Source organism: Microcebus murinus, chromosome 27, assembly GCF_040939455.1.
Source record: "Microcebus murinus isolate Inina chromosome 27, M.murinus_Inina_mat1.0, whole genome shotgun sequence".
Lineage (NCBI taxonomy): Eukaryota > Metazoa > Chordata > Mammalia > Primates > Cheirogaleidae > Microcebus > Microcebus murinus.
The window spans coordinates 16,597,305-16,609,674 of record NC_134130.1 but is presented as its reverse complement, the minus strand read 5'-3'; the positions used below and the strand labels follow the sequence as shown (position 1 = coordinate 16,609,674).

Here is a 12,370-nt window from a genome sequence, read left to right as displayed (position 1 = left end):
GCAGGCATGTGCCACCATGCCCCGCTAATTTTTTCTATATATTTTTAGCTTTCCATGTAATTTCTTTCTATTTTTAGTAGAGACAGGGTCTCGCTCTTGCTCAGGCTGTTTTCAAACTCCTGACCTTGAGCGACCCTCCCACCTTGGCTTCCCAGAGTGCTGGGATTACAGGTGTGAGCCACTGTGGCCCGCCATAGTTGAGTATTTTTGATGAAAGTGGGATCTCAACAAAGAATCAGTTTCTGGTTGCAGATGGGGATATATCCTGCAGTTGTTAAACACAGATTTTAATAAAATTTATTAGGTGGTTAAAAGACACATAAATCAATTACCAAATCACATACGGACATGCATAGTTTAGTCATCCCAGGCTGTGCTTTTAGGGTGTTCATATGGTGCTTCTGTGGACTGTGGACCTCCGACCGGTGGCATGTATTTTATGTTCACCTACAAGGCAAATTTCAACCACTTAACAATCCACCGAAAGATCGTAGCAGCTGTATGGATTTCAAAGCGCATCTTCCGCCACTTTGTTTGAAGGTGGCAGGTTGTGCGCTGCACGCTGCCTGAGTCCCGGGACATTTAGTCCCTGTACGCACGCCGTCCCTCTTCTGGCCTATGACGGTGTCTGCCACTGGCCTCTGCCCTCGGCTTCTCCACTCCTAGATCAAGCACTCTCGCCGCTCATGCGGTTCCATCCTTTAAACTTCCTGGCTTATTCCTGCCTCAGGGGCTTTGTGTCAGCTGCTCCCTCTGCCAGGTGTGCTCTTGACTTGCAGATGTCCCCCCCTCCCCATAGGTGAGTCTTAACCTAACGCCTCTCTGCACTAGGGCTTCCCGACGCTCACGCTAAACCAGCCGCAGCCTGGCTCTGAGTGCATTCATCATGGTGGTCCTGTTGACAGGCCCAGCGGCAGACGGCGAGCTTCCTGGAACCTGCCTGTCTGCACTGCCCCGTTGCCCGACAGGGCTGGCAGGGGTTAAATATTAGTGGCATGAACGCCCCAGTGGCTCTTCTCCTCCTGAAACCTCAGGACCTATTAGAGCCAGTGTTTTTCTGGTGATTCTTCCAGAAGCATAGTCTCACAGAGCTCTTCGTTTTACCTCACCCCCAGAAAACCAATAAAACAAAGCATCATTCTTATTTAACCTCATGAATTTTTTCTTTTCCCAGAGCTATCATCCTCTGGCCCCTATACCCACTCTTCTCAGAAAGGATCTGCCCTGAGACCGCGTTGACTGCTGCAAGGACTGAGTGGGATTTGCTGAGCTGCCGTCTGGAGACAGTAGGTTTGGTGCTCCTGATGCTATAGCATCAGAGTGATCTGCATCAGCTGCAGGTGGCTGTCTGCCAGTAGTTCTGCAGCTTCTCTGCTGTCTTTGCTTCTCCAGTTAAGATATTTCATAAATGCCTTACCTCGGAGCATTGTTGTTGTTATCCTCAGGAGAGATTTTGGATTTCAAGATGAATAGATGTTTCCTCACTCATATTGCTATATTTATTTATTTATTAATGATTGAATGAGACAAGGTCTTGCTCTGTCACCCAAGCTTGAGTACAGTGGCACAGTCAGAGCTCACTGGAGCCTCCAACTCTTGGGCTCAAGTGATCCTCCCACCTTGGGCTCCCAAAATGCTGAGATTACAGGGGTGAGCCACCACACCTGGCCATATTGCTGTTTTAAATGACAGCAAGAGAAATAAAGGTAACATCAAAATTTCCTAACCTCTTTCCATTATTGCCAAAAGAGAACATCAGTGAACTGTCTCAACCTTAAAAAAAGTTCATGCACTAAAAATCTTCAAAAAAAATATATCAGCCATGTACCTATTCAGCAACATTACTGAAATTATTACTAGCAAAGTTATTCTGTTTTCATAGTTATTGGAGTGTAAAGAGCTGTGGTTGTTACGCCCATTCTATGCCGCTGAGGAAGTTGTTTTGCCTATTGTGATTCACATTGTGCTACTCAGTTCACTGCAGAGGCTACTTTGAATGTAATTTCAAGGATAATTTTATTCTTGAAAATAAAAATGGCAGTTGCATTTTTAGTACAAATGATTTTCTCTTTTCACACTATCCCTTTGGGTACCTTACAACTAGGATGCATTTTGACTCTTAAAATAGCCAATTCTTTTTGAGACAGGGTTTTGCTCTGTCACCCTGGGTAAAGTGCAGTGGCATCATCATAGCTCACTGTAATCTCAAACTCCTGGGCTCAAGAGAGTCTCCTGCCTCAGTTTCCTGACTAGTTGGGACTACAGGCAAGTGCCACCATGCCTGGCTAATTTTTCCTATTTTTTAATAGAGATGGGGTCTCACTCTTGTTCAGGCTGGTCTCAAACTCCTGAGCTCAAGCAATCCTCCCACCCTGGTCTCCCAGAGTGCTAGGATTACAGGCATGAGCCACCGCGCCCGGCCAAGAGAGCCATTCTTTTTCATCATTAGTGCTTAGTGCGGTGTTTGCCTAAAAAGGTTTCAGCCCTAAGATGGACCCCAGGGCCATGTAATACCAAATTAATTAAAAATAATTTTTTACGAGTTACAATTCATTGTTCAGCACAGCATTCTATAGGATTATTTGTTTTCTGCAAAATTCTAAATAATTCTAGGAATGTTGCTAAAACTAGAATACCTCTATTGGGCCGGTACCAGTTATGACAGCTCTTTCTAAATATTTGACACCACTGATGGCTCTCCCTTGTCTGGTAGTGTCTGTCCCACTGAAGCTGGATGAAGAAAAGAATTCATTTATTCGACAAACATTTGCTGAACACTTTCTGTGTGCCGGGTGCTCTTTCCGGCACAGCGAATGAGGCAGTGAACAGAACAAAATCCTTGCTTTCACAGCTTTAAGAAAGCCCCCAAATACCCTCAGCAGAGGGAGAAGGAAGACCCCGGGAACCTGACCAAGTCTCAGGTCCTCTGGGGAACCCCCTCGAGACCGCAGCTGAACACAAGCAGGAAGGAAGGGAGTGGGAACCCAGTTTGGAACATAGAGCGATCTTAGGCTCTGATGTCATCACTGCAGCATTCTAGAAACTTGTTGAAACTGCAGAGGTGCCTGGTTGATGTAACTTGGGCTCAGAAAGGATTGCTTTTCAAGTATTCCATTTTTCTATTAATACATTTTTTCATATTCACAGATTCTGCCTAAATTCTTCCTCTACCATCCCCACACAGCCTCTATCAGTACCTAATGCAACCTTCCAGAATTTCTTAATGTGTAAATAAACAAATTAGGAATATGAATTCATTCCTTTTTCATAATAGAAAAGACAGCGTGCTCTGCATCTCTGCAGTGTATGTTCTTCTTGTTTCAGTGTGTGGGGTGGGTAATAAATCAGTACTGAGAGACCTTCCCCATTAAAAAAATGTTTATTTCATTATATTATGGGGGTACAAATGTTGTTAAGGCTACATATATTGGCCTTGCCTCCTCTCCCCCCTCGAGTCAGAGCTTCAAGCGTGTCCATCCCCCAGGTGGTGCACATCGCACTCATTGTGTATGTATATGCCCCAAATCAGTTACAGACAGAGCGCTCCATGTATGGACATGCCACAGTTTAAATAGTGATCTATTGGTGAACATTTGAGTTGTGGAAGATCATTTGTTCTTAATGCTGCACCAAATTACTGTATTAGGTTATTGTGCAGGTGTGCAATGATACCTGTATAAACTGGGAAAGTAGAATTGCAGGTCATAAAGTATATGTGTAATTTTGATAGATATCATTAAATTGTTTCCCAGAGGGGAGAATTTCCTATTGAATACTTCTACTTGAAACTTGAGAGTACCTGTTACCAGGGCCTGGGTATTTTCCCAATCCTGGTCAGTTAAATGGCAGACTGGCTTGTGGGCATTGGCAACATGGTCCTATAGAGTCCTGAACTTCTAATTATGCAAACATTCATCTCTCTGTGTGATAAACATTTGTCTCCCCAACTAGACTACAAACTCCTTCCAACTAGAGGCTAGGTCTGTCTCATTCTCTTGGCCATAACATATTTAAATATCTAATGATGGTTAAATAAGTTTTCAAAAATGAGACAATTAGTGGTAATTTTGCTCTCGGGGTATACAGATGCAATAAACTGTGCTCACGGTCAGAGATGGGCTCTACTTTCATTTAATTATTAGAAATCTTCAGTTATAGGAAGGGAATGAATATTCAACTCTTATGTTACTGAAATTTGTAGTAAGCAGATAGTCAGCAACAAATTCAGGAGCTTAAATCCTCAGCTATCTGCTGGCAGTTTGATTTCCCAAGACTAAACCCCATCTCGAGAGCCCGAAGAACTAAGGTTTCGATTCCTAGTTATGTGCATGAACCAAAAATTGTACAGGGCATTGAGAGGTTCACTTCTCCACTATAAACCCCAAGTTGGGAAACCTGCTTGAGACTTTAAAGGACTCTAAAACATTTAAAATATTTTAGAAAGTAATTCACCCCCTTATTTCTTTCCACTAATAATTGCAACCTACAATTATCCAGTTCTAGGTAATGACAGTACCCTTTTCTTAAATCTCCTATGGCATTTGGTAGAATTCAAGGGTTTTTTAGACATGGAAAGATTTTTTTTCCCCTAAAATATGCCTTTCAAAAAGAAAAGTATTTGGGAAGATACAAAGTTTTAACATAGGTTTAAGTTGAAAATCTTTGCTAGGCAAACTTATATACCCACTTTATAGCTGTCAAAAACAAAGTACAATTGTTTTTTGTACAATAAAAACAATTGTTTTGTACAATGGCCAGGCATGGCGGCTCACGCCTGTAATCCTAGCACTCTGGGAGGCCGAGGCAGGTGGATCATTTGAGCTCAGGAGTTCAAGACCAGCCTGAGCAAGAGCGAGACCCTGTCTCTACTAAAAAAAAAAAAGAAAAAGAAAAAGAAAGAAATTAGCTGGACAACTAAAAAAAAAAATATATATATATATGTGTGTGTGTTTAAAAAATCAGCTGGGCGTGGTGGCATGTGCCTGTAGTCCTAGCTACTCCGGAGGCTGAGACAGGAGGATCGCTTGAGCCCAAGAGTTTGAGGTTGCCTGTGAGCTAGGCTGACGCCACGGCACTCTAGCCTGGGCAGTGGAGTGAGACTGTCTCAAAAAAAACCAACCAAACAAAAAAACAAAGTAAAATTCATAATATCCATTTGACTTTTGAAAGTACTTATGAATATCAGGCATCCTGGCACCCCAATGTTAGGGTACATTCTTGTGTCTATGGCAGGCATATCCCCTGAAAAGAAGGACAAAAAAACCAAACAAACAATATCTGATACTTGTGTGTATGTGTGGCTTTTTGTAAACCACGTTTCTCCTTTAAATATTTAATGCATAGAAATGACTAAGAAAATAGTAGAGCAGTAACTGTTGGAGAATTTATATGGAACACAAGCCTAGAGTGTTTTATTCTAGATTGTTGGCTCTAGGGTAACCTAGGCACACATGCTAACTTACATTTGAAGACAGAGGTCAGTAAGGTGAGCTCAGGCCAGCCGTGCTATCTATTTATACTCATTGTGGTATTGCAGAGTGAACCCCTCAGTTTTGAAGCCATTATTAACATATTGTGGTAATCAATTCTTGTTATGAAAAAATAATGACAGGTATTTGTATAGGCCACCAAATGTGTCAACTCTGATTGTCTGAAAAAAACTCCCCCCTGGCTGCGAAGTCAGAATCAGTGACTCAGTGCTATTTGGAAGTCGTTACATTAACTGTGAACTCAGGAGAGAACTAATTCTTACAGGGATGCTGAGTAACTTCCAGGACACCGTATAATTCCAATTCCCATCTATATGCAGGAATTCTGTAATTTTCTTTGTCTTGAGAGTTTCTCTTCAGAACTCAATAGGCAAAATAACGCAGCCTGTATTTCACTACGAAGGATCTGTTGATTGCGTGCGCAGCACAGTGCTTTTGGGCGCTCCTGGCTTGAAGGGAATGATGCCTCCTAACAGTAGAAAGTGGGAAAGGACAGCGTCAAGGTTAAGCGTTAAATCAGTCTGGTGTTGGGAGCGGGTCATGCTGAACAAACCTCTGCTCTGTGTCTGACGGTACCTGTGCCCGAATTGCCGTCCTCCTGCCAAACACAACAGGTCACCAGGCAACAGGAGTGACTCAGACACCCCAAACACTTGACTACAATGAAATGTCTGACCATACTATTTCCAGGAAATGGCCCTCTCGTAAGTCACTGGAGAGTGGGGCAAACGTTCACACAGGCACTGAGCTCATCCGATGACCCAGAGCCGGTGGCTGTGTTAGGAGGTGGGGCTGACGATTGGAAGGATGTCACTCTGGGGGCAAACACAGGTGGTTACCTGGCTGGCAGCCCCAAGCAGGAAGTGTTGGGGGGGGAGCGGGGAAGTGCAGTCTCTCGCCAGAAGGACTCACCGGGAAGGGAATCCTTTGCTCTGGGGGGTTGAGGGGGCAAAATGGCACATTCCTAATTGCAAAAATAGCCCGAGATCTTAGAAAATCACAGCATAGCACGGTGGCTGGCAGGAGCAGGGACTCTGGCGGGCTCAGATCCTGCCTCTGCCGTGTGTTAGATTTCTGAGTTTTGCTTCTCACACCTCAGACGGGGTACAGTGGCACCTGCCCTGCAAAGGGGCTGTGTGGGTGACACCAGGAAAGCGCGGGAACCGGCGGCCATCGGGCAGCTCTGGGAAGGGTGGCTGGCGGCCCTGCTCGCCGGACGGATGGCTCGCAGTGGGGCCCGGCAGGGAAGGAAACCCCAAGGGCAGTGGGACCCAGTTCAGGGTTTTATTTCCTCATCGGTGATTCTGAACACGGCAATTATAGAAATTTTAAGTACAAATCATTTAAGAAACCTGTCCGAGGGTTTTCAACATGACATACTTTGAAAATTGGGTATTAAAAACGGCATCAGGATGGCACAGGGCGAGGGTACTGCCATCACGGGGGTGGCTTTGGGGCTGCCAGGGTAATCTGTGTGATGCTCTGAATCCAGATGTGGTTTTTTGTGTCACTGTTTTTATGCGTTATATGCCCCCCTTTTAAAATAAGATATGTCCATATGGATCTGTTATCCATAAATTATCTACATCAAGCTGTTTCTTTGTTTCATGGGGAGCAAAGAATAATTCTTTGATTTTTTTTAAATAATAGGTTTGTTTGTTTGTTTGTTTGTTTGTTTGTTTGTTTTGAGGCAGAGTCTTACTCTGTTACCCGGGCTAGAGTGCCGTGGCGTCAGCCTAGCTCACAGCAACCTCAAACTCCTGGGCTCAAGCAATCGTCCTGCCTCAGCCTCCCGAATAGGGGGGACTACAGGCATGCGCCACCATGCCCGGCCAGTTTTTTCTGTATATATTTTTAGTTGGCCAATTAATTTCTTTCTATTTATAGTAGAGATGGGATCTCTCTCTTGCTCAGGCCGGTTTCAAACTCCTGACCTTGAGTGATCCTCCCGCCTCGGAAATAATAGGTTTTTGATACCATATGTGTGTTTTAAGAAACAACTGCAGGCTGAGTGTGGTGGCTCACACCTGTAATCCTAGCACTCTGGGAGGCCAAGGTGGGCAGATTGCTTGAGGTCAGGAGTTCGAGACCAGCCTGAGCAAGAGCAAGACCCCGTCTCTACTAAAAATAGGAAGAAATTAATTGACCAACTAAAAATATATAGAGAAAAAATTAGCCGGGTGTAGTGGCGCATGCCTGTAGTCCCAGCTACTCGGGAGGCTGATGCAGGAGGATCGCTTGGGCCCAGGAGATTGAGGTTGCTGTAAGCTAGGCTGATACCACGGCACTCACTCTAGCCTGGGCAACAAAGTGAGACTCTGTCTCAGAAAAAAAAAAAAAAAAAAAACAGAAAAGAAAAGAAAAAACAACTTCAAGTGATTATTTATAGTCAAGCAACTATAGTCAAACCCCTACTTTATTTATGTAGGGGCATCAATGGAAATTGGATTTAATGGAAATAAGATTAAAAATGGAATTACATCTTTTAGCTTCTTGATGCTAATTGTTGAGGATGAAGAAATATACTGTTGAATTTGTGATCTGTTTACTTAGCAGGAGATCTCTATATCATGTAGAAAGTATCACATGGTTTGGGGAATATAATGTAAAGCTGTTAGGCTCAGCATCTGTTTTTCTTTCTTCCCTCGACCACCCTGTTCTTGGGAGAAAAATATTAGCTTTAATATCAGACTTAAATGCTTTTTAAAACTATTAAGTGGGATATTTAAAACAATTTTCAGATACCTCTCATTTCAATAGGTAATCTATGCAGCCTCCTATTACAGAGTAAATTAAACCCCACGGCATTAAAACCTAAGGGAATCAGTTTCTAGGTGTATAAATCTTCCGTGTATATAAGCACAGCTAGGGATGGATAAGCAAATAATTGCTCTGGTTGTTCAGTTCGGCTGTTGGATTTGACCTTGCTGATAAGCCCAAGGGTGCTTGGACCAAACAAGCGCTGGCTGCTTTTGTCTGACCGTTAAACGTGGAGCAGGTAATACCGGCTGCGTGGAATGATTCTAGTGTACAGTTCGTTGTGAATGATAAGATTGTAGTTCGGATTATTGAAGGTGCAAATGCCTGTTTACATTATGGAGGCATCCTTAGTTCATCTGCTACAGTCGGTAGGTGTTTTAACACAAAGATAAGCCTTCAGCCCAGTTTATTCTCTGAGGCCACAGGCGTACTGGACTTCACCAGCAAGCAGTAAGTCCAGACAGGGATAGGAAGTAGAAAATTTCAGACTAGTTCTTTGTACTAAATGCTGAAAACAACTAGACAAAGGGAAATGGAGGTGGGGAAAGGAGGCTCAGGGAAGCCCAAGGCATCATTTGGGAAAAGCTCCTCAAATGCGTGGTACGTCCTCCACTGCTGCCCCTTAACTTGGAGACCTCTGATTTAGAGTGTGTATGAATAATCCACCTATCTGCCTACTGTTTATCCATTCGCTTATTTATTTATTCATCTGTTCATTTCATCCACCTCATCCCCTCGTCTGTGTTGTGAATCGCCTCTCCCTGTGACTCTACCTTCGGTATCCCTCTCCAGCTCCCAAAAGCTGCAGGCCCACGCCCCCAGGGCTGTAGTTCTCTCTTTCCCAAATACGCTGGAATCAGATCTGACAGTCAGAATCCTCCAGTCACTTTAGAAAGACTAAAGCTAGGAAATAGTCTACTAGAAGAAGCCAAGTTTTAAAACCTGCGGAACATTCTGAAAGTTGAATTTAATTGAAGGTACTTCACAGTACCAGCTGAGCTAAGACGGAAGCACGGGACACAGGTGAGACCGTCCCCTCGCAGTATGCTGCACTGTGACCCGCACACCCCCTTCTTGTAAAATGATCCCAATCCCTCCACATATTGGTTTCAAATTTGCACGGGGAATATTTGCTCTAAAGTAAGTACCGTATTCATTTCAACGAGTACTAAGTGGTCTACCTAGCCATTTAAAGTGACTATTATGCTTTTGTTCTTGTTTGCAGTGAGAAATAAAACAGACCATTTTTCCCCCTTTTTCATGGTAGATTTTGATAAATGCATCTGGTTTTTGTCACTTCATATTGTTTGGTTACATGTTTATTTTTGGAGCACGGCTTATACAAATTTTGTTAAACAGTTTGCTTTTTGTTGGCTGGTTCTTGATCTTGTCTGTAGAGAACTTAGAAATGTGGGTTATTAAAGACTCACTGCTAAAGAAGTGCTCAGCTGTTAGGTCAGTCAGCTTGGAAATGAATAAGAGATTATGGGATAGTTCTTTTCTAGTTCTTTAGAAATAATTAAATACAATGGGCTATTAATAGATCTCTTTTTAACAGCTTAAGTTATAATTCAATATTATAAAATTCATTTTCTTAAGGATAAAATGAAATGATTTTTAGCAAATTTATAGAATTGTGCAACCATCATCACTATCTAATTTTAGGACATTTTCATCAACCCAAAAAGAAACTTCCCATTTGCAATCACTCCCCATTCCTACCTACAGTCCCAGGTAACCAATAATTATTATACTTTCTATTGATAGTCTGGGTCTTTCTCTTGTAACAAATGCAGAACTAAAGTGGTCCAATTCACCTCAATGTGGATCAGTAGATAAATACCAGAGATCAAAGCGTGTATTCTCACCCAAGTGTGTCTCCCCCAAGTTCAGGAGGACAGTGATTGGCAGCTGAGTTTTCAATTACATCTTTTACATTAAAAGCATTCTTTTTCCAAGCCACTCTCCAAATAAAGTGTCACCAAGATACCATACAAGCTTGCTCATTTCTCTAATTTCAATTTTATCGTACAAGAAAAGATGTGGGACCTCATGGCCATGTAAAAACTTAATAGTGACCTGAAAAGGACTCTTTTCCACATTCCTTTTTTTGGGAAAGTTTTTACTTTTTCATAAATACAGGGTAACTTTTTTTATAAGCAGTAGATTTTCTTTTCAATTTTCCAGGATTTATTATTGAAAACATGGAACACGCTTGGTGAGTGCTTCTGAAATAGAATCCCATCACTCACAAAGCATCCTCGTATCTGTAGGCATATTGGATGGGAAGAATTTTACAAACTAGCTAAGCTCTAAGACTGTTAATGAGAAAAAGCTAAGATGTCTTGTCTTTAAGAAAAACTTTATGGACTTGAGATTTCTTAGCAAAACTGGATCCTATTAACATAAAGTGATACACCTGCATTACAAACTGAATATCTTTTCTCCCCCCTGCCCCCAAGAAGGGTGAATCATATGTTAAAATTCTTTTCTAGGTTTATATTGATTTTTTACAAAATTATAAAGACAAAAAAATTGCCTATAATGCTATCTAGAGGATTTCCCTATGTATTTACATATTTCTTTTTTAAAAAAATTGGGGAGGCTGAGGCATGAGGATCAATTGAGGCCAGGAGTTTCAGACCAGGCTTGGCACTATAGTGAGACCCCATCTCTACCCCAAAAGAGGGGAAAAATAAAAAGCCAGGCAAGGTGGTTGGTGTCTGTAGTCCCAGGTACTTGGGAGGCAGAGGTGGGAGGATTGCTCAAGCCCAGGAGTTTGAGGTTACAGTGAGCTATGATTGTGTCACTGCGCTCTAGCCTGGGTAACAGAGTGAGACCATGACTCTTACAAACAAACAAACAAAAAAAGCTCATGATTGTCTCATAGTCTTTTTCATAACATGTTGTTGACCTTTTCACATGGCGTGGTGCCATAGGCAGTGGTGTGTCTGTAGGGACATGGGCTCCTGAGATCGGCTCCTGGTTCAGATCTAGCCGCGGCCACTGCCCATCTCTCTGACCGTGGACAGCTCACTTTATCTCAACTTCTTGTCTTTAGAATTAGGCTGACAGTATTTCCTAGGGTTGTTCTGAGGATTAGTTAGATAATGCACAAGTATAGTACCTGGCATGTAAGTAATATTTGATGAGAACTATTATTTTATGCCTATTTTACCCTACAACTCAGTTTTTTCATGGCTTTATGGAGACAGCTGAGTTTTCTTCTGTAATGCCTGAAGAAGCTCTCTTGTCTGTTAGGAAACGCATAAGTATGTGCTTCAACCGACGTGTAATTCAGTGGAATTCTGTTTCAAGACCTTGTTTTAAGACTTTGTTTTTCTTAAGCCTTTAAGTTCAATGTACAGATCCTTTATTTATAGCTCCATTTTGTAAATGTGGGGACACATCTTCTTTGATCATTGTTTGGCATCTGTCTCTTGCAGATTAAATTCTTTTAAACAAGAAAACCCATATATAAACTTAGATATGCTCTCTTAATTTTTAAATAATATTTACACATTTAATAGATCTCAAACACTTCAAGCGTACAACTGGGAAGACATATACTACAAATCTGGCAAACAAAGCATTTCTAACCCCTTCTACTGGAGCGAACATCTGTGCTTAGTGCCTCTGTAGACGTGTTCACGAGCTCAGGCTGTGGAGCCGGCCTTTCATGCTTGAGCCTTTTCTCATAGTCTTGAGTATCTGTCACGTGGCCCCTTGCCCATTTTTTAAAAAGCTACAACCTGTGCTATGAGTTATTGAGATTCTACATTTCCTATTCATATTGAAATTTCTGTATAATCGGATATTGCATTCTTCTTACACAATATTTACATATCTGTCTTGCAGCTTTATAGTTACTATGTCACCACACCGCATTGCTTAATATTAAGGTAACCATAGTTTATTAAGCTAATCCCCTGTTTTTGGATATTAGATTAGTTTCAGTTTTATAAGTACCTGTTGAAAACGTACTCATAAAATTATTTTGCATACATCTTATTTTCTTTAGGATAAAGTCATAAAATAGGATAACTGAGTAAAAGTGCTATTTTAGGTATGTTGTGTGTCTAGTGGTACAAAACTGCTGTTGCTACCATTCGTACTCCCTG

The 12,370-nt window shown here is 42.0% G+C and overlaps 1 protein-coding gene across 4 annotated transcripts in view; it reads left to right on the top strand.

Annotated features, from left to right (window-relative positions):
• The window catches only part of SGMS2 (sphingomyelin synthase 2), a 75,749-nt gene that overhangs the window by 38,446 nt on the left and 24,933 nt on the right, over positions 1-12,370 (top strand). For 3 of the 4 annotated variants that reach the window (XM_075998153.1, XM_075998154.1, XM_075998156.1), the window contains one exon: positions 1,175-1,286. The exons of the other annotated variant lie outside the window; for it this stretch is intronic. The gene's annotated coding sequence lies outside the window, so the exon portion shown is untranslated. The remainder of the gene's footprint in view (positions 1-1,174; positions 1,287-12,370) is intronic. 4 annotated transcript variants of the gene reach the window in all.